The following is a 26,543-nucleotide window of genomic DNA, read 5'->3' as shown; positions in this document are numbered from 1 at the left end:
GGTGAGTCCGGGGCCTTTACAATAGCACAACTTCAAAGAAAGGACTAGAAAATAGCAAGCACTAATAATAGCAAGACTTCAAAGAAAGGATGGACTAGTTAATAGCAATGCTTTGAAGAAAAAAATAGAAAAAGTCTTTATTCCCACAGACCAGACCTCCCTAAACCTTCCAAAGAAGGGTGAATATGGGCAGAGTAGATTAAAGCATAGTAAGAAAGTGCCAGATTAAAATGAAACGTTTCTTTAAAATCTCTTATTTTGTAACAGAAATCCATGCTTATTATGAATTCTGCTTAGTAATATGTTTGATATTTTTTCATAATAATAGTGGTTTATATTTATTGAGTACTCAGTATGTGCCAGACACTGTGTTAATTGCTTTACTTGTTCTCATTCAATTGTCTCAATTCAGGGAACTGATGTTCAAAGAGGTTAAGTAATGGACAGCTCTCAGTGACAAAGTCAAGATTTGAACCCACACCTACCTGACTACATATGTTTATAAACATTACTCTTCAGAATCATGTGCCAAGTTGATACTATGGTTTTCAACACCCTATAGATCAGTGTCATAAAAAAGGTATATAAATACTTTATTCTTAGAGGATTGCCTTAAATCTTTAAGTTATCAATTCCTCTGTTCCATTCAGAGAGATCTGGAATAATTGATCCAATGTAGTCCCAGAGAATGTATATTTCTTACAAAGAAGACTGGTGATCATAATGCAGGGGGCTAAGATTCACTTTAAGAAACTACATCCTTATAGGGTTTTCTTCCATTTATTTCTGTATCAACTCAGCTCCCTACCCAGGCGTTTTTGTAAAGAAAAAGCCAAGATGCTCCATCCTGAGACAAGTCCTACCTTACCCAGCAGCTAGCTGGGGTGCTAAGGAAGGAAGAGAATGAATGACAATGAGGCACAGCACTGTGTCTGTCTCACTTGCTCCTCTGGCAGGACCAGTAGCAAGTGGCTGGCTGCAAATGTATTTGAAAACTCTGCCTATCTTGGCAAGCATAAATGCCTTCTGTTTAGCAGGTAAACATGTTTGTTAAAAAAATGTATTTTTCATAAAATTATGGTGACTCTGTGTTGTATTGTAACATTGGTATTTTAAGAAGAGAGCTGGGAAAATGAAGATATATAACACATTTCAGTAAGTTAATTTTTCTTCACCAAATTCTTTTGCTAAATAGTACTGATACTTTTTTCAGAATGGATTAAAAAGGTACCTTTGGTTTTACATAGATATATGTAGATATACATATACATATATGTATTTGGCATCTAAATTGACCATAAAAGACCACCTAGATTGTGTATGTTTTAATCAGATACTTTCAATAATAAAATGACTTCCCTTTTAGTAGACATGTAGGAAATCAGCCAGGAGGTTATGCATATTTTAGCAGTATTTAAGCAGTCAAAAAAATGTCAACCTTTCGTTAGAAAATTTAAAAATGAATCTAGTTTAAAACTTCTGACTAATTCTGTTGATCACTGAGCTGCAGCAGCAGCTTTTGTAAAATATGTTCTTCTGAGAGAACAGAATTGGAACTGAGTTGTTATAATGAAGTTTAGTTACACATGTTTTCACCTGCAATATTTATAGAACATTTAGATTTTAGAGAGTGATGGGTAGAAAGTCTAATCTATGTATTAGGATGACCAACCAGAAAGGATTGCTAGATTTTAATTTAAGTTTTCTTCACTTCCTTCGTGAGTGAATTAGAAGGGTTATGGCTATTCTGGTCCATACAGTGGAGAGTGGTTCTGGAGATCATGTTTTTCCCCAGGGTGCAGAAAAATATTTAGATTAAGACTTTGAAGTTTGAGACCCCAAGCATGGAAAACCAATGGCTCATCTGAATTCTTCTCTTGTAGAAGCACTGAGTTCTGTGCATGAATACAGGGCCACAATAAGTGGCTATATAATACCATAAAACATGATCTAACCCAGTATTAAGGAACGATCTTCTAAAGTTACAGAGCAGCAACAAGAAACAAGTGTTGTGACACTTGGTAACACAAGTTCTCTACAGGTGAAGTTAGATTTCCTTTTTTAGGACATTACTTGGGAATGGAAGAGATACTGGATTTTGTGTTAATAGGGCAAATGGGTCTCGTTAATTTATTGATAATACTGCACTTGGTAGACTTTAAAATAAAGACTGTTACAAGAGACAAAGAAGGACACTACATAATCAATAAGGAGTCAATCCAAGAAGAAGATGTAACAATTGTAAATATATATGCACCCAACATGGGAGGACCTCAATATATAAGGCAAATGCTAACAGCCATAAAAGGAGAAACTGAAAGTAACACAATAACAGTGGGGACTTTAACACTCCACTTTCATCAATGGACAGATCATCCAGACAGAAAATCAATAAGGAAATGCAGGCCTTAAATGACACATTAGAACAGATGGACTTAATTGATAATTATAGAACATTCTATTCATAAGCAGTAGAATACACTTTCTTCTCAAGTCCACATGGAACATTCTTCAAGATAGATCACATTTTTGGCCAAAAACAAGCCTCAGTAAATTTAAGAACACTGAAATCATATCAAACATCTTTTCCAACCACAATGCTATGAGGTTAGAAATCAATTACAGGGAGGAAAAAAATTGTAAAACACATAAACATGTGGAGCCTAAACAATATGCTAGTAAACAACCAATAGATCACTGAAGAAATAAAAAAATACCTAGAGACAAATGACAATGAAAACATGACAATCTGAAACCTATGGGATGCAGCAAAAGCAGTTCTAAGAGGAAAGTTTACTGGAATACAGTCATACTTCAGGAAACAAGAAAAATCTCAAATAAACAACCTAACCTTACACTTAATACAACTAGAAAAAGGAGAACAAAAAACAAAGTTTTAGAAGGAAAGAAATAATAAAGATCAGAGCAGAAATAAATGAAATAGAGATGAAGAAAATGATAGCAAAGATCAATAAAAATAAAATGTGGTTCTTTGAGAAGATAAACAAAATTGATAAACCTTTAGCCAAACTGATCAAGAAAAAAAGGGAGAGGACTCAAATCAATATAATTAGAAATGAAAAAGGAGAAGTTACAACTGATACCACAGAAATGCAAAGGATCACAAGAGACTACTACAAGCAACTCTATGCCAATAAAATGGACAACCTAAAAGAAATGGACACATTCTTAGAAAAGCACAACCTTCCAAGACTGAACCAGGAAGAAACAGAAAATATTAACAGACCAGTCACACGTACTGAAATTGAAAAAGTCATTAAAAAACTTCCAACAAACAGAAGTCCAGGACCAGATGGCTTCACAGGTGAATTCTATAAAACATTTAGAGAGGAGCTAACACCCATCCTTCTCAAAGTCTTCCAAAAGAGTTGCAGAGGAGGAACACTCCCAAGCTCATTCTATGAGGCCACCATCACCCTGATACCAAAACCAGACAAAGATACCATAAAAAAAGAAAATTACAGGCCAATATCACTGATGAACAAAGATGTAGAAATCTTCAACAAAATACTAGCAAATCAAATCCAACAATACATTAAAACAATCATATAGCATGATGAAGTTGGATTTATTCCAGGGATGCAAGGATTCTTCAATATGCACAGATCAATGAATGTGATACGCCACATTAACAAACAGAAGAATAAAAACCATATGATTGTCTCAGTAGATGCAGAAAAAGCTTTTGACAAAATTCAACACGCATTTATGATTAAAAAAACTCTCCAGAGGGCTTCCCTGGTGGCACAGTGGTTGAGAGTCCGCCTGCTGATGCAGGAGACATGGGTTCGTGCCCTGGTCCGGGAAGATCCCACATGCTGCAGAGCGGCTAGGCCTGTGAGCCGTGGCCGCTCAGCCTGAGCGTCCGGAGCCTGTGCTCCGCAATGGGAGAGGCCACAACAGTGAGAGGCCCGCGTACCACAAAAAAAAAAAAAAAAAAAAAAACCCCAAAACTCTCCAGATAGAGGGCACAGAGGGAACGTACATGAACAAAATAAAGGCCATATATGACAAACCCACAGCTAACATTATTCTCAATGGTGAAAAGCTGAAAGCATTTCCTCTAAGATTGATATGGGCATGGGCAAGACAAGGTTGCCTATGCTCACCACTATTATTAAACATAGTTTTGAAAGTTTTAGCCACAGCAATCAGACAAGGAAAAGAAATAAAAGAAATCCAAATTGGAAAAGAAGTAAAACTGTCACTGTTTGCAGATGACAAGATAATATACTGAGATATCCTAAAGATGCTACCAGAAAATTACTAGAATTCATCAATGAATTTGGTAAACTTAATACAGAGAAATCTAAATACAAAATTACACAATTAACACAGAGAAATCCCTTCCATTCCTATACACTAACAATGAAAGATCAGAAAGAGAAATTAAGAAAACAATCTCATTTACCATCACATCAAAAAGAATAAAATACCTAGGAATAAACCTACCTAAGGAGACAAAAGACCTGTGCTCTGAAAACTATAAGACACTGATGAAAGAAATCAAACATGACACAAACATGGAAAGATATGCCACGGTCTTAGACTGGAAGAATTGATATTGTCAAAATGACTACACTACCCAATGCAATCTACAGATTCAATGCAATCCCTATCAAATTACCAATGGCATTTGTCACAGAACTAAAACAAAAAAAATTTAAATTTGTATGGAAACACAAAACCAAACACAGAAAGCAATCCTGAGAAAGAAAAACGGATCTGGAGGAATCAGGCTCCTTGACTTCAGATTATATTACAAAACTACAGTAACCAAACAGTATGGTACTGGCACAGAAACATATATATAGATCAATGGAACAATATAGAAAGTCCAGAAATAAACTCACCCACCTATGGTCACCTTATCTTTGATAAAGGAGGCAAGAATAAACAATGGAGAAAAGACAGCCTCTTCAATAAGTGGTGCTGGGAAAACTGGACAGCTACATGTGAAAGAAAGAAATTAGAACACTCCGTAACACCATACACAAAAATAAACTCAAAATGGGTCAAAGACCTAAATGCAAGACTGGACACTATAAAACTCTTAGAGGAAAACATAGGCAGAACACTCTGACATAAATTGCAGCAAAATCGTTTTGGATCCACCTCCTAGAGTAATGAAAATAAAAACAAAAACAAATGGGACCTAATTAAACTTAGAAGCTTCTGTACAACAAAGGAAACCATAAACAAAATGAAAAGACAATCCACAGAATGGGAGAAAATATTTGCAAATGATGCAACCAACAAGGGATTAATTTCCAAAGTATACAAATAGCTCATGCAGCTCAATATCAAAAAAAATAAAAAACCAAACAACCAAATCCAAAATTGGGCAGAAGATCTAAACAGACATTTCTCCGAAGAAGACATACAGATGGCCAAAAAGCATATGAAAAGATCCTCAACACCCCTAATTATTAATGAAATGCAAATCAAAACTACAATGAGGTATCACCTCACACTGGTCAGAATGGCCATCATTAAAATGTCTGCAAACAATAAATGCTAGAGAGGGTGTGGAGAAAAGGGAACCCTTCTACACTGTTGGTGGGAATGTAAATTGGTACAACCACTATGGAGAACAGTAAAGAGGTTCCTTAAAAAAACTAAGGATAGAATGACCTTATGATCCAGCAATCCCACTCCCAGACATATATCCAGAGAAAACCATAATTCGAAAAGATACATGCACTCCAATGTTCACTGCAGCACTCTTTATAACAGCCAAGACATGGAAGCAACCTAAATGTCCATCAACAGTGGAATGGATAAAAAAGATGTGGTACATATATACAATGGAATACTACTCCACCATAAAAAAGAATGAAATAATGCCATTTGCTGCAACATGGATGGACTTAGAGATTATCATAGTAAGGGAAGTAAGTCACACAGAGAGAGACAAATTCATATGATATCACTCATATGTGGAATCTAATTTTTAAAAATGATACACATGTACTAATTTACAACACAGAAACAGACTTACAGATATTGAAAAGAAACTTACAGTTACCAAAGGGGAAACATGGGGGAGCTTGGGATTAGCATACACACTCTACAATATATAAGACAGATAACCAACAAGGACCTACTGTTTAGGACAGGGAACTCTACTCAATATTCTGTGATAACTTATACGAGAAAAGAATCTGAAAAAGAATGAATATATGTATATGTATGTATATGAAGTTTGGTGGTCCCTGGAGTAGCTTTGTTAATCACCCCGGAATGCAATAGAGATGACACTATCAAAAGGATTAAAGGGATTACCTGTAAGAACTCTCTGAAGCCACATACCTTGGCTGAATACTGTCTCCATCCTTGTTGGTTGTTTCACATTCAACAAGTTATTTAACTTCTCTGTGCCCAAATTTCTTTCTCTGTAAAATAAAGATGATAAAATTTTTTATTTACTTCATAGGGTTTTTACAAGATTACGTGAGTTACTGCATGAAAAGATTTCTGAATAATTCCTGGCACACAGAAAATGCCACTCTTGCCATGTACTGTTTGGCTTATTAGTTTATTATCATTTTATTTATGAGTGCCCCCTTTAGGACATGCATATTAACATATTTGAAAATATTAATTTATCATATAGGCAAATAATGTCTTGAGTAAGGTTGCCATATTTAACAAATAAAATACAGAACATGCAGCTGAATTTGAATTTCAGATTAATGACTTTTTTTAGTGTATGTATAGCCCAAGTGTTTCATACATACCAAGTGATATTCTAACAGCTTTTGAACTTGTCAGTAAGTATTTATTCTGTTCTCCTGTAGTTTCAGTAATGACCCCAGATTGTTTCTCATTGACCTGGCTTGGGAGATGATCTTGTAAGTGAGCCATTACTGTGAATTGGGACATGAAGGGCTTTTTTTTGTCTGTGATTGTGTCATGCAGTGGTCAGTCTCACCTGCAAGTCACAGAATGAGGTAAAATGTTCTCTCTCAAACCAGGTCAAAAAAGAAACAACCATATAGACCTCTGCTAAAACTACTAAAAACAGAAACAATCTTTCCTGTGATGGTTGAAAAGCTGTTAGAATGTAAGCCAGAAGCTACTGGAAGAGAGACTATGCAATAAACGATTAACAAAAACAATACAGAAGAAAGCAGAATAAAGAGATGAGAGGGGAAAAAGATAAGATTAGTTTCTCAAAGATGCTCTGAGTCCCTAGAGCCAGCTGACCTGATTTGCTATACCACTGGCCTTTTCATTTATAGGAGCCATTAAATTTTCTATTTAGCTAACACCAATTTTCATTATATTCTTCATACGTATAGCTGAAAGAGTCTTAGCTAATTAAGGAAGTAAAGGTCAGCTGCAAGGCTTGGGAACCAGAGAATAATCCAAGCCAGAGGCTTGAGAATATTACAGTTACTCTTAATATGGGTCCTAGCACGTGATTAGTATTGAATAAATTATGGTCATTGTTAATAGCATAAAACAGCTAAGGAATGATATGTAACTGATTTGATATATGAGATCAAGTTGCAACCAAACAGACCTTCTGTAAAATGGTATTTAAAGCAACTCATGTTATTTCACTTTTTTCCTCTAGTCAAAACACTTTATTTTCTCAAAGAATCATCATAAATATTCTACAATAGCACACAGCCCTTAGAAACATTTTGACAAGTTGAATTAGACAAGTGGAGATTTTAGTTTCCTAGAAATACAGATACTTTAAAGAATAAATGGATAAAAACTTCTGAGGCAATTTAAGTTTGGGTTTTGTCAAACTTTCAATGTTTGCAAAATTGTTCAAGGAATCAGACGACCTAGAACACAGATTTTCTTTTTCCTGTCATTTGATTACTGCCACAAGAGTACTGAAGGGCGGCTGTAGCATCTTTCTGTAATCCTCTCATATGTCTCTAGTGTTTTTTAAATAATTCAAGGAATGGATTTTTGGTGGTTGATATCATTCTGGTCAGCATGACAATTGCTATGAACTTATTCAATAAGAAAATAATGAGGCTTTGCATAAATCTTCATATTTTATAAATTAATTTCTACAGTCCTGAAGCCAGATAACCACAGGTCTAAACTCAACTCTGCTACTTAATATTCGAATATCTTAGGCAAGTTACTTTACCTTCCAGAAACTCAATTTTCTCATCTGAAAACTGAACCTCATAACACTACCTGCTTCATAAGATTACTGTGAGGATTAAATAAGTTAACACATCAGAAACAGTATGTAAAGTGTAAGCTACTAGGATTATGATTATTGTCCACTGATCCCAATCTGCAGTCTTCTGAAGGAGTTAGCACATTTCATTATTTATGACCACACCCTGTGGCTGGGTAAAATCAGGTTTAGAGCAAATGAAGTGACCCGCCAAGATCACATAGCTCTGTCTGAGTGGCAAGTCTGAGTCTCAGCCTCAGACTGTGGAGATGCCAAATTATTTTCTGGCATTCTCAGAATCCACGGTCAGTGTTCCCAGGAATGTAGTACGGCATGAAGTGCTTGGTTTTAAATTCAGGATACCATTTGCATAATCATGTTTCTTTTACTGAAAGTATGATTAGCCAAACCAAATATTTTTAATTGGTCTCCATTTCTCAGTGCACCCAAGTTAGGGAGATTTTCTTAAAAAAAAAAAAAAAAATCTTAGTTTATTTAAGCTTGAATTTTGAGGTATAAGCTATTTTTTTCTTATTTCTTTTTATTTTTGGTTCCTTTTCTATTTTTGTTTTGTTGTGTGGTGGTAGTTGTTGAGTTGGAATTTTATTGCCTACTAATAATAATTCATACTGACCTAGATAAAAATTTTCTCTGCATGTAGGCATACTGGCAGGCAGTAATTAGAGACCTGACTATAATAAGAGCTACTTATATCAAAATATGGTTTACTGTACTTTTCAGATAAGGGTTTCTAGTTAGTCTCTGGTGAGGTAGCAATTACCATATCATCTCCAAAATTCAACAGCTTATATGTGGATTTTGTAAGCATGAGGATATACAAGCACAAATTTTATGCCTATGTTTAGACTCTTTATGACCAGGTAGCAAATTCTGAGGCAGCATTTACCCAGTAGAAGGTAAAGATATAACACAGAGACACTGCACCAAGAAACTGCAAAGGTGATTTTTTTACCCTATTGCTTTGCTTGATCATTAAGGGAGACAACTACCTTTAGCCCCATAAAATAAACTCTAACTAAAAAGGAAGACATTAATGTACATGATCTAATTATTTTCTCCAATGTTAGGCATTAATAACATACCACAGAACTTACTAATAAATGTTCAATTAATAACTGTTATTTGCAATTAGCTCTTCCTGTTTTCTTCCTAGTTGGCACGCATGGTGCTGGACCACATAGTAGCCACAATAAATTCCTATTGACTGATTTTAAAAAGTCTTTTTAAAATCACTTAAAATGTATGAAATAAAAAGTTATTGTAAGTTAGGGCAAAAAGGGTTGAGGACATACTTCCAATAAGAAAAAATACTTATATATTGTCAGTAGTAAAAATATATTTTTATCAGTGCTCTTATGGGTTTAAAAATTAGTTGTTTTGTTTTTTTTTCAAGCTATGCATTGATGGGGCTGAGGGTTTGGGTGCAGCCATTTGGCACGAGGAGCTCTGGTCTGAAGCGACAAGTGCAAGGCCTTCAAACTCAGCACCCTGTGAGCAAGTGAAACTGGACCAAGCACAAAGGAAACAAAGGGGCAACCTTCAAGATTGCAGAGGAAAAGATGTGGAGATCACCTTCCTCCCCATAAATACATCAAAAATACATCTACATGTGGAACAACTCCTACAGAACACCCACTGAATGCTGGCAGAAGACCTCAGACTTGTCAAAAGGCAAGAAAATACCCATGTACACCTGGCTGTGTGGCTGACAGGGTCTTGGTGCTCTGGCCTGGTATCAGGCCTGAGCCTTTGAGGTGGGAGAGCCGAGTTCAGGATATTGGACCACCAGAGACCTCCCGGCCCCAGGGAACATCAATCAGTGAGAGCTCTCCCAGAGATCTCTGTCTCAACGCTAAGACCCAGCTCTGCCCAATGACCAGCAAGCACCAGTGCTGGACGCCCCATGCCAAACAACTAGCAAGACAGGAATAAAACTGCACCCATTATCAGAGAGGCTGCCTAAAATCAGTATACTAAGTTCACGGACACCCAAAAATATGATGTGGCCCTGCCCACCAGAAAGACAAGATTCAACCCCATCCACCAGAACACAGGCACCAGTCCCCTCCACAAGCCACTGAACCAACCTCACCCACTGGGGGCAGACACCAAAAACAACGGTAACTATGAACCTACAGCCTGTGTAAAGGAGACCCCAAACATAGTAACTTAAAAAAAATGAGAAGACAGAGAAATATGCAGCAAATGAAGGAGTAAGGCAAAAACCCACTACAACAAAAAATGAAGAGGAAATAGGCAGGCTACCTGAAAAAGAATGCAGAGTAATGTTAGTAAAGATGATCCAAAATCTTGGAAATAGAATGGAGAAAATACAAGATAAGTTTAACAAGGACCTAAAAGAACTAAAGAGCAAACAACCAATCATGAACAACACAATAAATGAAATTAAAAATTCTCTAGAAGGAATCAATAGCAGAATAACTGGAGCGGAAGAACAGATAAGTAACCTGGAAGATAAAATACTGGAAATAACTAACACAGAGCAGAATAAAGAAGAACAAAAAGAATTGAAGAGAGTCTCAGAGACCTTGGGGACAACATTAAACACACTAACATTCGAATTATAGGGGTCCCAGAAGAAGAGAAAAAGAAAGGATCTGAAAAATATTTGAAGGGATTATATTTGAAAACTTCCCTAATATGGGAAAGGAAACAGTCAATCAAGTCCAGGAAGCACAGAGAGTCCCACACGGGATAAATCCAAGGAGAAACCTACCGAGACACATATTAATCAAACTACCAAAAATTAAATACAAAGAAAAAATATTAAAAGCAGCAAGGGAAAAGCAACAAATAATATACATGGGATTGCCCATAAGGTTAACAGCTGATCTTTTAGCGGAAACTCTGCAAGTAAAAAGGGAGTGGCAGGATATATTTAAGTGATGAAAGGAAAAAACCTACAAGCAAGATTACTCTACCCAGCAAGAATCTCATTCAGATTCGAAGGAGAAATTAAAACCTTTACAGACAAGCAAAAGTGAAAAGAATTCAGCTGCAACAAACCAGTTTTACAACATATGAGAAAGGAACTTCTCTAAGCAGAAAACACAAGAGAAGGAAAAGACCTACAAAAACAAACCCAAACAATTAAGAACATGGTAATAGGAACAACATATCAATAATTACCTTAAATGTAAGTGGATTAAACGCCCCAACCAAATGACATAGACTGGGTGAATGGATAAAAAAACAGGACCCATATACATACTGTCCACAAGAGACCCACTTCAGACCTAGGGACACATACAGACTGAAAGTGAGAGGATGAAAAAAGATATTCCATACACATGGAAATCAAAAGAAAGCTGGAGTAGCAATTCTCATATCACACAAAATAGATTTTAAAATAAAGACCATTACAAGAGACATAAAAGAACACTACATAATGATCAAGGGATCAATCCAAGAGGAAGATATAATAAATTGTAAGTATTTACACACCAAACACAGGAGCACCTCAATACATAAAGCAAATGCTAAGAGCCATAACAGGGGAAATTGACAGTAACAGAATAATAGTAGGGGCCTTTAACAACTCAGCTCACCAATGGACAGATCATCCAAAATGAAAATAAATAAGGAAATGCAAGCTTTAAATGATACATTAAACAAGATGGACTTAATTGATATTTATAGGACACTCCATCCAAAAACAACAGAATACACTTTCTTCTCGAGTGCTCATGGAACATTCTCCAGGATAGATCATATATTGGGTCACAAATCAAGCCTTGTTAAATTTAAGAAAACTGAAATCATATCAAGTAACTTTTCTGACCACAATGCTATGAGACAAGATATCAATAAGAGGAAAAACACTGTAAAAAATACAAACACATGGAGGCTAAATAATACACTACTAAATAACAAAGAGATTATTGAGAAAATTAAAGAGGAAATCAAAAAATACCTAGAAACAAATGACAATGAAAACATGATGTCCCAAAACCTATGGGATGCAGCAAAAGCAGTTCTAAGAGGGAAGTTTATAGCAATACAAGTCCACCTTAAGAAGCAGGAAACATCTCGAATAAACAACCTAAACTTAGACTAAAGCAATGAGAGAAAGAACAAAAAAGCCCCAAAGTTAGCAGAAGGCAAGAATTCATAAAGATCAGGTCAGAAATAAATGAAAAAGAAATGAAGGAAAAAATAGCAGATATCAATGAAACTAAAACCTGGTTCTTTGAGAATATAAACAAAATTGATAAACCATTAGCTAGACTCATCAAAAAAAATGGGAGAAGACTCAAATCTACAGAATTAGAAATGAAAAAGAAGTAACAACTGACACTGCAGAAATACAAAGGATCATGAGAGATTACTACAAGCAACTAGATGCCAATAAAATGGAAACCTGGAAGACATGGACAAATTCTTAGAAATGCACAACGTACTGAACGAGGAAGAAATAGAAAATATGAACAGACCAAACAGAAGCACTGAAATTGAGACTGTGATTAAAAATCTTCCAACAAACAAAAGCCCAGGACCAGTGGCTTCAGGCGAATTCTGTCAAACATTTAGAGAGGAGCTAACACTTATCCTTCTCAAACTCTTCCAAAATATAGCAGAGGGAGGAACACTCCCAAGCTCATTCTACGAGGCCACCATCACCCTGATACCAAAACCAGACAAAGATGTCACAAAAAAAGAAAACTACAGGCCAATATCACTGATGAACATAGATGCAAAAATCCTCAACAAAATACTAGCACACAGAATCCAACAGCACATTAAAAGGTTCATACACCATGATCAAGTGGGGTTTATCGCAGGAATGCAAGGGTTCTTCAGTATACACAAATCAATCAATGTGATACACTATATTAACAAATTGAAGGATAAAATCCATATGATCATCTCAATAGATGCAAAAAAAACTTTCAACAAAATTCAACATCCATTTATGATAAAAACTCTTCAGAAAGTAGGAATAGAGGGAACCTACCTCAACATAATAAGGCCATATATGACCAATGCACAGCCAATATGGTTCTCAATGGTGCAAAACTGAAACCATTTTGTCTAAGATCAGAAACAAGACAATGTTGCCCACTCTCACCACTATTATTCAACATAATTTTGGAAGTTTTAGCCACAGCAATTGGAGAAGAAAAAGAAATAAAAGGAATCCAAATTGGAAAAGAAGAAGTAAAGCTGTCACTATTCGCAGATGACATGATACTATACATAGAGAATCCTAAAGATGCTACCAGAAAACTATTAGAGCTAATCAATGAATTTGCTAGAGTAGCAAGATACAGAATTAATACGCAGAAATCTCTTGCATTTCTACACACTAATGATGAAAACTCTGAAAGAGAAATTAAGGAAACACTCCCATTTACCACTGCAAGAAAAAGAATAAACTACCTAGGAATAAACCTATCTAAGGAGACAAAAGACCTGTATGCAGAATATAAGACACTGATGAAAGAAATTAAAGATGATACAAACAGATGAAGAGATTATACCATGTTCTTGGATTGGAAGAAGCAACACTGAAAAATGACTCTACTACCCAAAGCAATCTATAGTTTCAATGCAATCCCTTTCAAACTACCACTGGCATTTTTCACAGAACTAGGACAAAAAATTTCACAATTTGTATGGAAACACAGAAGACCTCGAATAGCCAAAGCAATCTTGAGAAAGAAAAACAGAGCTGGAGGAATCAGCCTCCCTCATTTCAGACTACTACAAAGGTACAGTAATCAAGACCATATGGGACTGGCACAAAAACAGAAATACAGATCAAAGGAACAGAATAGAAAGCCCAGAGATAAACCCATGCACACATGGTCACCTTATTTATTTATTTTTTTTTTCCAGTACGCGGGCCTCTCACTGTTGTGGCCTCTCCCGTTGCGGAGCACAGGCTCCGGACGGGCAGGCTCAGCGGCCATGGCTCACGGGCCCAGCCGTTCCGCAGCATGTGGGATCTTCCCAGACCGGGGCACAAACCCATGTCCCTGCATCGGCAGGCAGACTCTCAACCACTGCGTCACCAGGGAAGTCCGGTCACCTTATCTTTGATAAAGGAGCCAAGAATATACAATGGAGAGAAGACAGCCTCTTCAATAAGTGGTGCTGGGAAAACTGGGCAGCTACATGTAAAAGAATGAAATTAGAACACTCCCTAACACCATACCCAAAAATAAACTCAAAATGGATTAAAGACCTATATATAAGACCAGACAGTATAAAACTCTTTGAGGCAAACATAGGAAGAACACTCTATGACATAAATCACAGCAAGATCCTTTTTGACCCACCTCCTAGAGAAATGGAAATAAAAACAAAAGTAAACAAATGGGACCTAATGAAACTTAAAAGCTTTGCACAGCAAAGGAAACAAGACAAAAGGACAACCCTCAGAATGGGAGAAAATATTTGTAAATGAAGCAACTGACAAAGGATTAATCTCCAACATATACAAGCAGCTCATGTAGCTCAATACCAAAAAACCAAACAACCCAGTCCAAAAATGGGCAGAAGACCTAAATAGACCTTTCTCCAAAGAAGATATACAGTTTGCCAACAAACACATGAAAGGATGCTCAACATCACTGATCATGAGAGAAATGCAAATCAAAACTACAATGGGGTATCACCTCACACCAGTCAGAATGGCCATCATCAAAAAATCTACAAACAATAAATGCTGGCTAGGGTGTGGAGAAAAAGGGACCCTCTTGCACTGTTGGTAGGAATGTAAATTGATACAGCCACTGTGGAGAACACTATGGAGGTTCCTTAAAAAACTAAAAACAGAACTACCATATGACCCAGCAATCCCACTACTGGGCATATACCCTAAGAAAACCAAAATTCAAAAAGAAGCATATACCACAGTGTTCACTGCAGCAGTATTTACAATAGCCAGGACATGGAAGCAACTTAAGTGTTCATCGACAGATGAATGGATAAAGAAGATGTGGCACATATATACAATGGAATATTACTCAGCCAGAAAAAGAAATGAAACTGAGTTATTTGTAGTGAGATGGATGAATCTAGAGTCTGTCATACAGAGTGAAGTAAGTCAGAAAGAGCGAAACAAATACCGTATGGTAACACATATACATAGAATCTTAAAAAAAAATGGTTCTGATGAACCTAGGGGCAGGACAGGAATAAACACGCAGATGTAGGGAATGGACTTGAGGACACAGGGAGCAGGAAGGGTAAGCTGGGATGAAGTGAGAGAGTACCAATGATATATATACACTACCAAATGTAAAACAGATAGCTAGTGGGAAGCAGCCGCATAGCACAGGGTGATCAGCTTGGTGCTTTGTGACACCTACAAGGGTGGGGTAAGGAGGGTCGGAAGGAGATGCAAGAGAGGGTATATGGGGATATATGTATATGTATAACTGATTCACTTTGTTATACAGCAGAAACTAACACAACTATGTAAAGCAACCATACTTCCATAAAGATGTTAAAAAAAAATGAAACTCAAAAAAAAAAAAAAGATATGCATTGACACCAAAATGCAACTTTCCTTCTTTTTTTGTTTGGACACGCTTCGTGGCTGGCGGGATCTTAGTTCCCTGACCATGGATTGAATCTGGACTTCGGCAGTGAAATCGACAAGTCCTATCCACTGGACCACCAAGGAATTTCCCCAAAGTACAATTTTATTTTTGTACCATTAGTAATCTTCACTTGCCATGCAAGCAGTGAAAAGTGTGGTCTATCAGCCTGCAAGTTTACATACATAATAACCTATTTTATTTTTTTCAAAGACGATCTGAATACAAGTGATGATTTCTTTTAGGAGGACATGTACCATTTTAACCTCTCTGGTTATTACGCATTGGGGAATTAAAAAATTTAGTCTACGAATTTCTATCTTACAAAAAATGCCTGTATTTACTTGGCTTCAGAGGCACGATGATATATATAAACATATGAAAATCAATGTGGATTTTATAGGCAGGATCCTAATCTGATTCCAAAATGGATTTACAAAGAATATACTAAGCAGTATCAGAGATAATTTAAGCGCAAACAGTGCGACCAAGCTGTAGTGTGTAAAACTGCTCAAAAGTCCGTAATTTCCTTCTTACCTAGCTTAGACTCCAGCAATAATCATTAGATTCACTTTCCAGAAAATATCCCAAACTACCCTGCCCACTCCTTCTTACTTTGTTAGAAACTTGAGCAAAATCTCAGCCATAGTAAATTCGCACCAGTGAATATGACAAAAAGAAATCAAAACTAAGACAACATACCCTATGTAATATTCACGATCACTAGTTTCAAATGGGAACTTAATGCTATCTTTCAATCCTACAAGATATTCTCACTTTTTCAACTATATCACTCGCCTAAACAAAATATAGAGACAGACAGATAGCTAGCTGGCTATGGATATATCTGCCTGTGATCTGATATAAAGCCAAAGCCAACACTTGAGCATCAGATACCATCTCCTCTCTCCTTAAAGACACAGTTCCAACAATCGTGTTCTCCCTCCTGAATCTAAGTTCAACCTTCTAAACTTTCTACTGGATCATTCCAATGAGAATATAAAGCTGTATAATTTATCCAACCTAAAAAAAAGAGTCTCTTGATCCTTAATTCTTATCCAGTTAACACTCAGTTTCTCTGCTCAGCAAAATTCCTGAAATTTCTTCTGTATACTTAGTTGTTTCCAATCTCCCTCTTCAAAGTTTCTCATAAATTAGTTCAAGCAGGGTGTTCTTTCCTGTACCAATAGAAATCTTTGCCATGGAGGCAGTGAAACAGCTACTCCATTAAAAGAGCACTTGTACATGTGGTATGCTGCTAAAACTCATACTCAGTAGTCCATCCCCATTTTATTTTACATTTTCAGACCTTTTGTTTTGAAATTACTGTAGACTCAGAAGTTGAAAAAATAGCAGAGGGAGTTCACCTGTACTCTTTGACCAGATTCCCCAATAATACTATCCATCCAAATAATACAATGATCAAAATCAGGAATTCCCATTAGAACAGAACCATTAACTTAACCACAGATCTTATTTGGGTTTCATCAGTTTTTATATGCACTCATTTTGGGGGGGTGCATAGTGGTGTAAGATTTTATCACATGTATAAATCCATATAACCACCACAATAAGGATACAGCGCTGTTCCATTAACCCAAAGAAACTATATCAGGCTACTCTCTTTTTGGTCTGAATCATTCATAGACTTGCCTGCTTGACTTGTCTACTCAGAATCTCTTGGGGGTTCAAGAGATGACTTGAATGAATACATTCAAAATTGTAAAAAGCCTCATCTTTCTCCTCAAACTTACTCTACCTCTTCCTTCCAAATTACAGGCAGAAACAACCTTATCATTTAAGTCGCTAAAGTTAAAAACTTTGGAATCATCGATTCTTCTCATAATCACTCACCCCATAAACATCCCATCAGATAATCCTGTCGGCTCTATCTTCAAAGTATATCCATAATCTGACCTTTCCTTGCTATTTCCAATATCAATGCTTAGGTCCAAAACATCATCATTTTGGTTAAATTATTTATCTAATTAATTACCCAATTATCTTCTGATCGTGTTCTTCTCTTTGGTCTACCAGCAACTTAGTAACTAGTGTGAATCCTTTAAAACAGAAGTCAAATAGTCAAATCATCCCTTAGTTCAAAAGTCCCAATGTCTTTCTAGACAACTGAGTAAAATCAAAAGTCCTCCAAATGCCTAGATGACTTGGCATGATCTGTCTCCCTATGATTTTTGTATCTTTACTTCTACTACCTTCCCCTTACTCACTCCTGTCCAGGTATACTGGGGTCACTGATCATCCTAAAATATATATATATATATATATCTCAAACATACTCCTACCTTTGGGCTATATAGTACCCGATGTTCAAGCTGTCTGGCGTACTTTTGACCCAGATCATCACTCATTCTTTTATTTTTCAATTTATTTTTTAACTGTACTTACAGTAAAATTCACTCTGTAGTAAAACAAAAATTCTGTAGATTTCCTTATTTTCTTTATGTCTTTGATAAATGTCACCTAATTAATCAGTTGGGTCTTCCTGACCAGTCTGTATGAAACAAACCCATCCATAATGAACACACACTACTTGTCCCTTTTATTAATATTATTGTTTTTGTTTCATTTGAAGCCATTGACATGCTGTGCTTTTATAATTTATTTTTTAAAGCTCTTTCTTCAGAATGTAAGTTCCATTTAGGCAGACTCTTTTTTTGTTTTGCTCCTCTTTCCTGTTTTTTTCCAGGACCTAGAACAATGTTTTTCATACTGTAAATTTCCAATAACTGGATAAATAATATATGTACCTAAATCTCAAAGATATTTTCCCCAGCCTTTATCTTTACACTTTCCAAACTAATTGTTGTTCCTGTGTCCATCTTAAAGATAAATTGATGTCATAGATGTTGTGGAAATTTTATTTTCCAGTTTTATAGAGAAATAATTGACATACATCACTGCATAAGTTTAAGGCCTAGAGCATGATGGTTTGATTTTAAATGTTTTCTGAAAAGATTACCACAATAGGTTCAGCTGACAACCATCTTCTCATATACGTTCAATAAAAAAGAAAGAAGAAAAAAGAGGAAAAAAGCTCCTTGTGGTGAGAACTCAGGATTTTCTCTCTAAACTTTCCCATGTATCATACAGCAATGTCAGCTATAGTCATCATGTTGTACATTACATCCCTAGTACTTAGTTATCTTATACAGTAACGGGAAGTTTGTAGCTTTTGACCATCTTTCTCCAATCCCCCCCTCCCCATCCTTTGTCTCTGGTTCCCACAAGTCTGATCTCTTTTTCTATGAGTTCTTTTTTTTTTTCTCCAGGCTTCACATATAAGTGAGCTCATAAAGTATCTGTCTTTCTCTGACTTATTTTACTTCGCATAGTGACATCAAGGTCCACCCATGTGGCTGCAAATGGTAACATATCCTCATTTTTTATAACTGACTAATATCCACTGTACATATGTATACGTGTGTATGTGTATCACAACTTCTTTATCCATTCATCCATCAGTGGACACCTAGGTTGTTTTCATGTCTTGGCTATTGTAAATAATGCTGCTATGAACATGGGGGTCCAGGTATCTTTTTGAGTTAGTGTTTTCATTTCCTTTGGATACATTCCCAGAAGGAGAATTTCTGGATCATATAGTAGTTCTATTTTTAATTGTTTGAGGAACCTCCATACTGTTTTCCACAGTGCTTGTACCAACTTATAAGTGCACAAGGGTTCCCTTTTGTCCACATCCACACCAGCATTTGTTACCTTTTGTCTTTTTTTTTTAAAATTTTTATTTATTTATTTTCATTTTTGGCTGTGTTGGGTCTTCGTTTCTGTGCGAGGGCTTTCTCTAGTTGTGGCGAGCGGGGGCCACTCTTCATCGCGGTGCGCGGGCCTTTCACTGTCGCGGTCTCTCTTGTTGCAGGGCACAGGCTCCAGACACGTAGGCTCAGTAGTTGTGGCTCACGGGCCCAGTCGCTCCGCGGCACTTGGGATCCTCCCAGACCAGGGTTCGAACCCGTGTCCCCTGCATTGGCAGGCAGACTCCCAACCACTGCGCCACCAGGGAAGCCCACCTTTTGTCTTTTTGATGATGGCCATTCTAACAAGCATGAGGTGATATCTCACTATGGTTTTAATTTGCATTTCCTTAATGACTAGTAATGTTGGCCATCTATACATGTATCTGTTAGCCTTTCCTATATCTTCTTTGGAGAAATATCTATTCAAACCCTTTGCCCAATTTTTAATTGGGTTAGTCTTTTTGCTATTGATTGTATGAGTTCTTTATATATTTGAAATATTAACTCTTTATCAGATATTTGGTTTGCAAATATTTTTTTCCCATTCTGTAGGTTGTCTTTTCACTTTGTGGATGGTTTCTTTGCTGTGGAGAAATTATTTTCCTTTTAATATTTTATTGAAGTAGTTGACACGGAATATTCTATTAATCTCAGGTGTACAACATAGTGATTCAACATTTATTTCAATACATACATTATGAAATGATTACCATGATAAGTCTAGTAGCCATCTGTCACCATATAAAGTTATAGAAATATTATTGATTATATTCCCAATGCTGTCCATTACATCCCATAACTTACTTATTTCACGACTGGAAGTTTGTACATCTTAATCCCAATTGCAACCCCATACACAAATTTATAGTCAGTAGGATTTATATGTGAATGGAAAGATATGAGTACATTTTATAATAGAGCACCTTGCTTATACTCACTGTCCTTTATTTTTCTCCTTGTACAGTATTCTCTGATTTCTGCTAAGCATTTGCCAACCAGAGCATTTGGTCTCTGCCACATCAATCAATCAGTCCATATGGAGACTGATATGTTGGTATCATTTTCATTTCTAATGACAAGGCAAAGTAGTTTCTTTTCTCTTCTTAAACAAATCCTTGGTTTTCATAATCATGGCCTTTGATCAACACTGTCTTTGCCAGGAGCTGTTTGATTTTAATATTCAATTTTGAATAAAAATGCCAATTGGGATAATCTTATTTTGCTCTGGGACTAAAAATCAGTTGAGATTTTTATTTATTTTCTTTCCTGGTAGGCAAAAAGAAAGGTTTTCAAAGACACTACATTCTTACAAACACTGCATATGAGTTAAAAAGCCATTGAGAAAGAGAACATTTTTATTGTTGTGGTTTTTCTTTCAGAGTTCTGAGAAAGCAGCGGCCTGCGCTATAGTCCTAAGCTGCAACACGTAAAGTCGGAAGTTGTATTTATTGAAGAGGGATAAAAGGCAAGCTGTCAGTTTTTAAAGTCTTTATTTGGGCTTTGATTGGGCTGAGAATATGATGTCGTGGCTATCAGGTAGCCTGAAAACAGCACCTTCTCACAAGGATGGATGCTTTTTCCTTTCACATAATGTTTCAGCATGGAATGAATAAATCATATTTGCCCTGGAAATGCATCTTATTCCTGCATAACTGATATTACATTTGATGTTCACATTTTACATGTTGACCAAGTGTCATGCCCTATTCATTTGATTCCTTGAACTTTTTCAACCTCTTGCTATATTTTTTCCTATAGAAATCTATTTATCTTGAAGGCTTCAGTTTCACCATAGCCTTATTTGGTGAAGATATATGACTGTTAAAATGAAATCTGTGTCAATAGAATACTATGAAACTGAGCCAAATACTTCTAAGTCATTTGCTACAGGCATACAGTGAATAGAGGCAGACACAGGTTAAATTTCCTAGGATTGGAGACATTGCCAATGCTCAAGCAAAAGACATCAGCAGATTTCTTTACTTTTTTTTTTTTTTTAGCGTTTATAGTATTGGAAAACAGATAATACTAGAACTGAAGCCTTTCATGAGTTAAAAGAGATAAACACTAAAGGCATAAGGATCTAGGTATCTTTTTATAAAACTAGCGTATGTCAAAATCACCTATATGTGGGGGGGACCTTGAAGATGGCGGAAGAGTATGACGTGGAGATCACCTTCCTCCCCACAGATACACCAGAAATACATCTACACGTGGAACAACTCCTACAGAACACCTACTGAAGGCTGGCAGAAGACCTCAGACCTCCCAAAAGGCAAGAAACTCCCCACGTACCTGGGTAGGGCAAAAGAAAAAAAGAAAAAACAGACAAAAGAATAGGGACGGGACCTGCACCAGTGGGAGGGAGCTGTGAAGGAGGAAAAGTTTCCGCACACTAGGAAGCCCCTTCACGGGCGGAGACTGCGGGATGCGGAGGGGGGAGCTTCGGTGCCGCGGAGGAGAGCACAGCAACGGGTGCGGAGGGCAAAGCAGAGAGATTCCCGCACAGAGGATCAGGGCCCACCGGCACTCACCAGCCCGAGAGGCTTGTGTGCTCCCCCGCCGGGGCGGGCGGGGCTGGGAGTTGAGGCTCAGGCTTCGGTTGGAGCACAGGGAGAGGACTGGGGCTGGCGGCTTGAACATAGCCTGCAGGGGTTAGTGCACCACGGCTAGCCGGGAGGGAGTGCGGGGAAAAGTCTGCACCTGCCAAAGAGGCAAGAGACTTTTTCTTCCCTCTTTGTTTCCTGGTGCGCGAGAAGACGGGTTTAAGAGCGCTGCTTAAAGGAGCTCCAGAGACGGGCGCGAGCCGCGGCTAAAAGCGCGAACCCCAGAGACGGGCGCGAGCCGCGGCTAAAAGCGCGGACCCCAGACACAGGCGCGAGCTGCGGCTAAAAGCACGGACCCCAGGGACGGGCGGGAGACGCTAAGGCTGCTGCTGCCACAACCAAGGGGCCTGTGTGCGAGCACAGGTCACTATCCACACCCCTCTTCCGGGGAGCCTTGCAGCCCGCCACTGCCAGGTTCCCGGGATCCAGGGACAACTTCCCAGGGAGAACGCACGGCGGGCCTCAGGCTGGTGCAACATCACGCCGGCCTCTGCCGCCGAAGGCCCGCCCCGCACGCAGTGCCCCTCCCTCCACCCCCTCCCGGCCTGAGTGCGCCAGAGCCCCCGAATCAGCGGCTCCTTTAACCCCGTCCTGTCTGAGCAAAAAACAGACGCCCTCCAGCGACCTACACGCAGAGGCGGGGCCAAATCCAAAGCTGAGCCCCTGTGAGCTGTGAGAACAAAGAAGAGAAAGGGAAATCTCTCCCAGCAGCCTCAGAAGCAGCAGATTAAAGCTCCACAATCAACTTGACGTACCCTGCATCTGTGGAATACCTGAATAGACAACGAATCATCCCAAATTGAGGAGGTGGGCTTCGAGAGCAAGATCTATGACTTTTCCCCCTTTTTTTCCCCCCTATTCCTCTTTTTGTGTGTATGTGTATGCTTCTGTGTGAGATCTTGTCTGTATAGCTTTGCTTCCACCATTTGTCCTAGGGTTCTATCCGTCCATGTTTTGTTAAAAAATTTTTTTCTTAATAATTAATTATAATAAAATTTTATTATTTATTTTATTATTATATTTATATAATAAAAATTTATTATACTTTACCTTCTTTCTTTCTTTCCTTTCTTCCTTCCTTCCTTCCTTCCCTCCTTTAGACAACGAATCATCCCAAATTGAGGAGGTGGTCTCTGAGAGCAAGATTTATGATTTTTTCCCCTTTACCTCTTTTTGTGAGGGTGTATGTGTATGCTTCTGTGTAAGATTTTGTCTATATAGCTTTGCCTCCAACATTTGTCCTAAGGTTCTATCCATCCCTTTTTTTTTAAATAATTATTTTTTAATTCAATAACTTTATTATACTTTATTTTATTTTACTGTATCTTCTTTCTTTCTGTCTTTTTTCCTTCCTTCCTCCCTCCTTTCTTTCCTTCTTGCCTTCTTTGCTTCTTTCTTTCTTCCTTCCTTCCCTCCCTCCTTCCCTCCCTCCTTCCCTCCCTCCTTTCTTTCTTTCTTTCTTTCTTTCTTTCTTTCTTCCTTCCTTCCTTCCTTCCTTCCCTCCCTCCCTCCTTCCTTCCTTCCTTTCTTCCTTCCTTCCTTCCTTCCTTCCTTTCTTTCTTTCTTCATACTTCTACTAATTCTCTCTACTTTTTCTCCCTCTTATTCTGAGCCTTGTGGATGAAAGCCTCTTGGTGCTCCAGCCAAGAGTCAGGGCTCTGCCTCTGAGGTGGGAGAGCCAACTTCAGAACACTGGTCCACAAGAGACCTCCCAGCTCCACATAATATCAAATGGTGAAAATCTCCCAGAGATCTCCATCTCAACACCAAGACCCAGCTTCACTCAATGACCAGCAAGCTACAGTGCTGCACACCCTACACCAAACAACTAGCAAAACAGAAACACAACCCCACCCATTAGCAGAGGCTGCCTAAAATCATAATGAGGCCACAGACACCCCAAAACACACCACCAGACGTAAACCTGCCCACTAGAGAGACAAGATCCAGCCTCATCCACCACAACACAGGCACTAGTCCCCTCCACCAGGAAGCCTACACAATCCACTGAACCAACTTTAGCCACTGGAGACAGATATCAAAAACAGCGGGAACTACGAACCTGCAGCCTGCAAAAAGGAGACCCCAAACACAGTAACATAAGCAAAATGAGAAGACAGAAAAACACAGAGCAGATAAAGGAGCAAGATAAAAATGCACCAGACCTAACAAATGAAGAGGAAATAGGCAGTCTACCTGAAAAAGAATTCAGAATAATGATAGTAAGGATGATCCAAAATCTTGGAAACAGAATGGACAAAATGCAAGAAACACTTAACAAGGACCTAAAAGAACTAAAGATGAAACAAGCAATGATGAACAACACAATAAATGAAATTAAAAGTACTCTAGATAGGATCAATAGCAGAATAACTGAGGCAGAAGAACGGATAAGTGACCTGGAAGATAAAATAGTGGAAATAACTACTGCAGAGCAGAATAAAGAAAAAAGAATGAAAACAACTGAGGACAGTCTCAGAGACCTCTGGGACAACATTAAATACACCAACATTCGAATTATAGGGGTTCCAGAAAAAGAAGAGAAAAAGAAAGGGACTGAGAAAATATTTGAAGAGATTATAGTTGAAAACTTCCCTAATATGGGAAAGGAAATAGTTAAGTCCAGGAAGCACAGAGATTCCCATACAGGATAAATCCAAGGAGAAATACGCCAAGACATATTAATCAAACTGTCAAAGATTAAATACAAAGAAAGCATATTAAAAGCAGCAAGGGAAAAACAACAAATAACACACAAGGGAATCCCCATAAGGTTAACAACTGATCTCTCAGCAGAAACCCTACAAGCCAGAAGGGAGTGGCAGGACATATTTAAAGTGATGAAGGAGAAAAACCTGCAACCAAGACTACTCTACCCAGCAAGGATCTCATTCATATTCGATGGAGAAATTAAAACCTTTAAGACAAGCAAAAGCTGAGACAGTTCAGCACCACCAAACCAGCTTTACAACAAATGCTAAAGGAACATCTCTAGACAACAAACACAAGAGAAGGAAAAGACCTATAATAATGAACCCAAAACAATTTAAAAAGTGGGAATAGGAACATACATATCAATAATTACCTTAAATGTAAATGGACTAAATGCTCCTACCAAAAGACACAGATTGGCTGAATGGATACAAAAACAAGACCCTTATCTATGCTGTCTACAAGAGACCCACTTCAGACCTAGAGACACATACAGACTGAAAGTAAGGGGGTGGAAAAAGATATTCCATGCAAATGGAAACCAGAAGAAAGCTGGAGTAGCAATTCTCATATCAGACAAAATAGACTTTACAATAAAGACTATTAGAAGAGACAAAGAAGGACACTACATAATGATCAAGGGATTGATCCAAGAAGAAGATATAACAATTGTAAATATTTATGCATCCAACAAAGGAGCACCTGAATACATAAGGCAAATACTAACAGCCATAAAAGAGGAAATCGACACTAACACATTCATAGTAGGGGACTTTAACACCCCACTTTCACCCATGGACAGATCATCCAAAATGAAAATAAATAAGGAGACACAAGCTTTAAATGATACATTAAACAAGATGGACTTAATTGATATTTATAGGACACTCCATCCAAAAACAACAGAATACACTTTTTTCTCAAGTGCTCATGGAACATTCTCCAGGATAGATCATATCTTGGGTCACAAATCAAGCCTTGGTAAATTTAAGAAAATTGAAATTGTATCAAGTATCTTTTCCGACCACAATGCTATGAGACTAGATATCAATTACAGGAAAAGATCTGTAAAAAATACAAACACATGGAGGCTAAACAATACACTACTCAATAATGAAGTGATCACTGAAGAAATCAAAGAGAAAATCAAAAAATACCTAGAAACAAATGACAGTGGAGACACAACGACCCAAAACCCATGGGATGCAGCAAAAGCAGTTCTAAGGGGCAAGTTTATAGCAATACAAGTCCACCTTAAGAAGCAGGAAACATCTCGAATAAACAACCTAACCTTGCACCTCAAGCAATTAGAGAAAGAAGAACAAAAAAACCCCAAAGCTAGCAGAAGGAAAGAAATCATAAAAATCAGATCAGAAATAAATGAAAAAGAAATGAAGGAAACAATAGCAAAGATCAATAAAACTAAAAGCTGGTTCTTTGAGAAGATAAACAAAATAGATAAACCACTAGCCAGACTCATGAAGAAAAAAAGGGAGAAGACTCAAATCAATAGAATTAGAAATGAAAAAGGAGAAGTAACAACTGACACTGCAGAAATACAAAAGATCATGAGAGATTACTACAAGCAACTCTATGCCAATAAAATGGACAACCTGGAAGAAATGGACAAATTCTTAGAAATGCACAACTGCCAAGACTGAATCAGGAAGAAATAGAAAATATGAAC

At 37.6% G+C, this 26,543-nt stretch overlaps 2 long non-coding RNA genes across 6 annotated transcripts in view; one reads left to right on the top strand and one right to left on the bottom strand.

The window, feature by feature from the left end:
* The window catches only part of LOC137228943 (uncharacterized), a 172,512-nt gene extending 151,509 nt beyond the window's left edge, over window positions 1–21,003 (top strand). Inside the window, exon 5 of the long non-coding RNA XR_010945427.1 lies at window positions 20,918–21,003. This is a non-coding gene — a long non-coding RNA (uncharacterized lncRNA). The remainder of the gene's footprint in view (window positions 1–20,917) is intronic.
* The window catches only part of LOC137228942 (uncharacterized), a 544,864-nt gene that overhangs the window by 98,202 nt on the left and 420,119 nt on the right, over window positions 1–26,543 (bottom strand). For all 5 annotated transcript variants that reach the window (XR_010945425.1, XR_010945423.1, XR_010945422.1 and 2 more), the window contains one exon: window positions 6,334–6,416. This is a non-coding gene — a long non-coding RNA (uncharacterized lncRNA). The remainder of the gene's footprint in view (window positions 1–6,333; window positions 6,417–26,543) is intronic.

This window comes from Pseudorca crassidens, chromosome 8 (genome assembly GCF_039906515.1).
Source record: "Pseudorca crassidens isolate mPseCra1 chromosome 8, mPseCra1.hap1, whole genome shotgun sequence".
Taxonomy (NCBI): domain Eukaryota; kingdom Metazoa; phylum Chordata; class Mammalia; order Artiodactyla; family Delphinidae; genus Pseudorca; species Pseudorca crassidens.
This window is presented reverse-complemented; position numbering and strand designations above follow the sequence as displayed.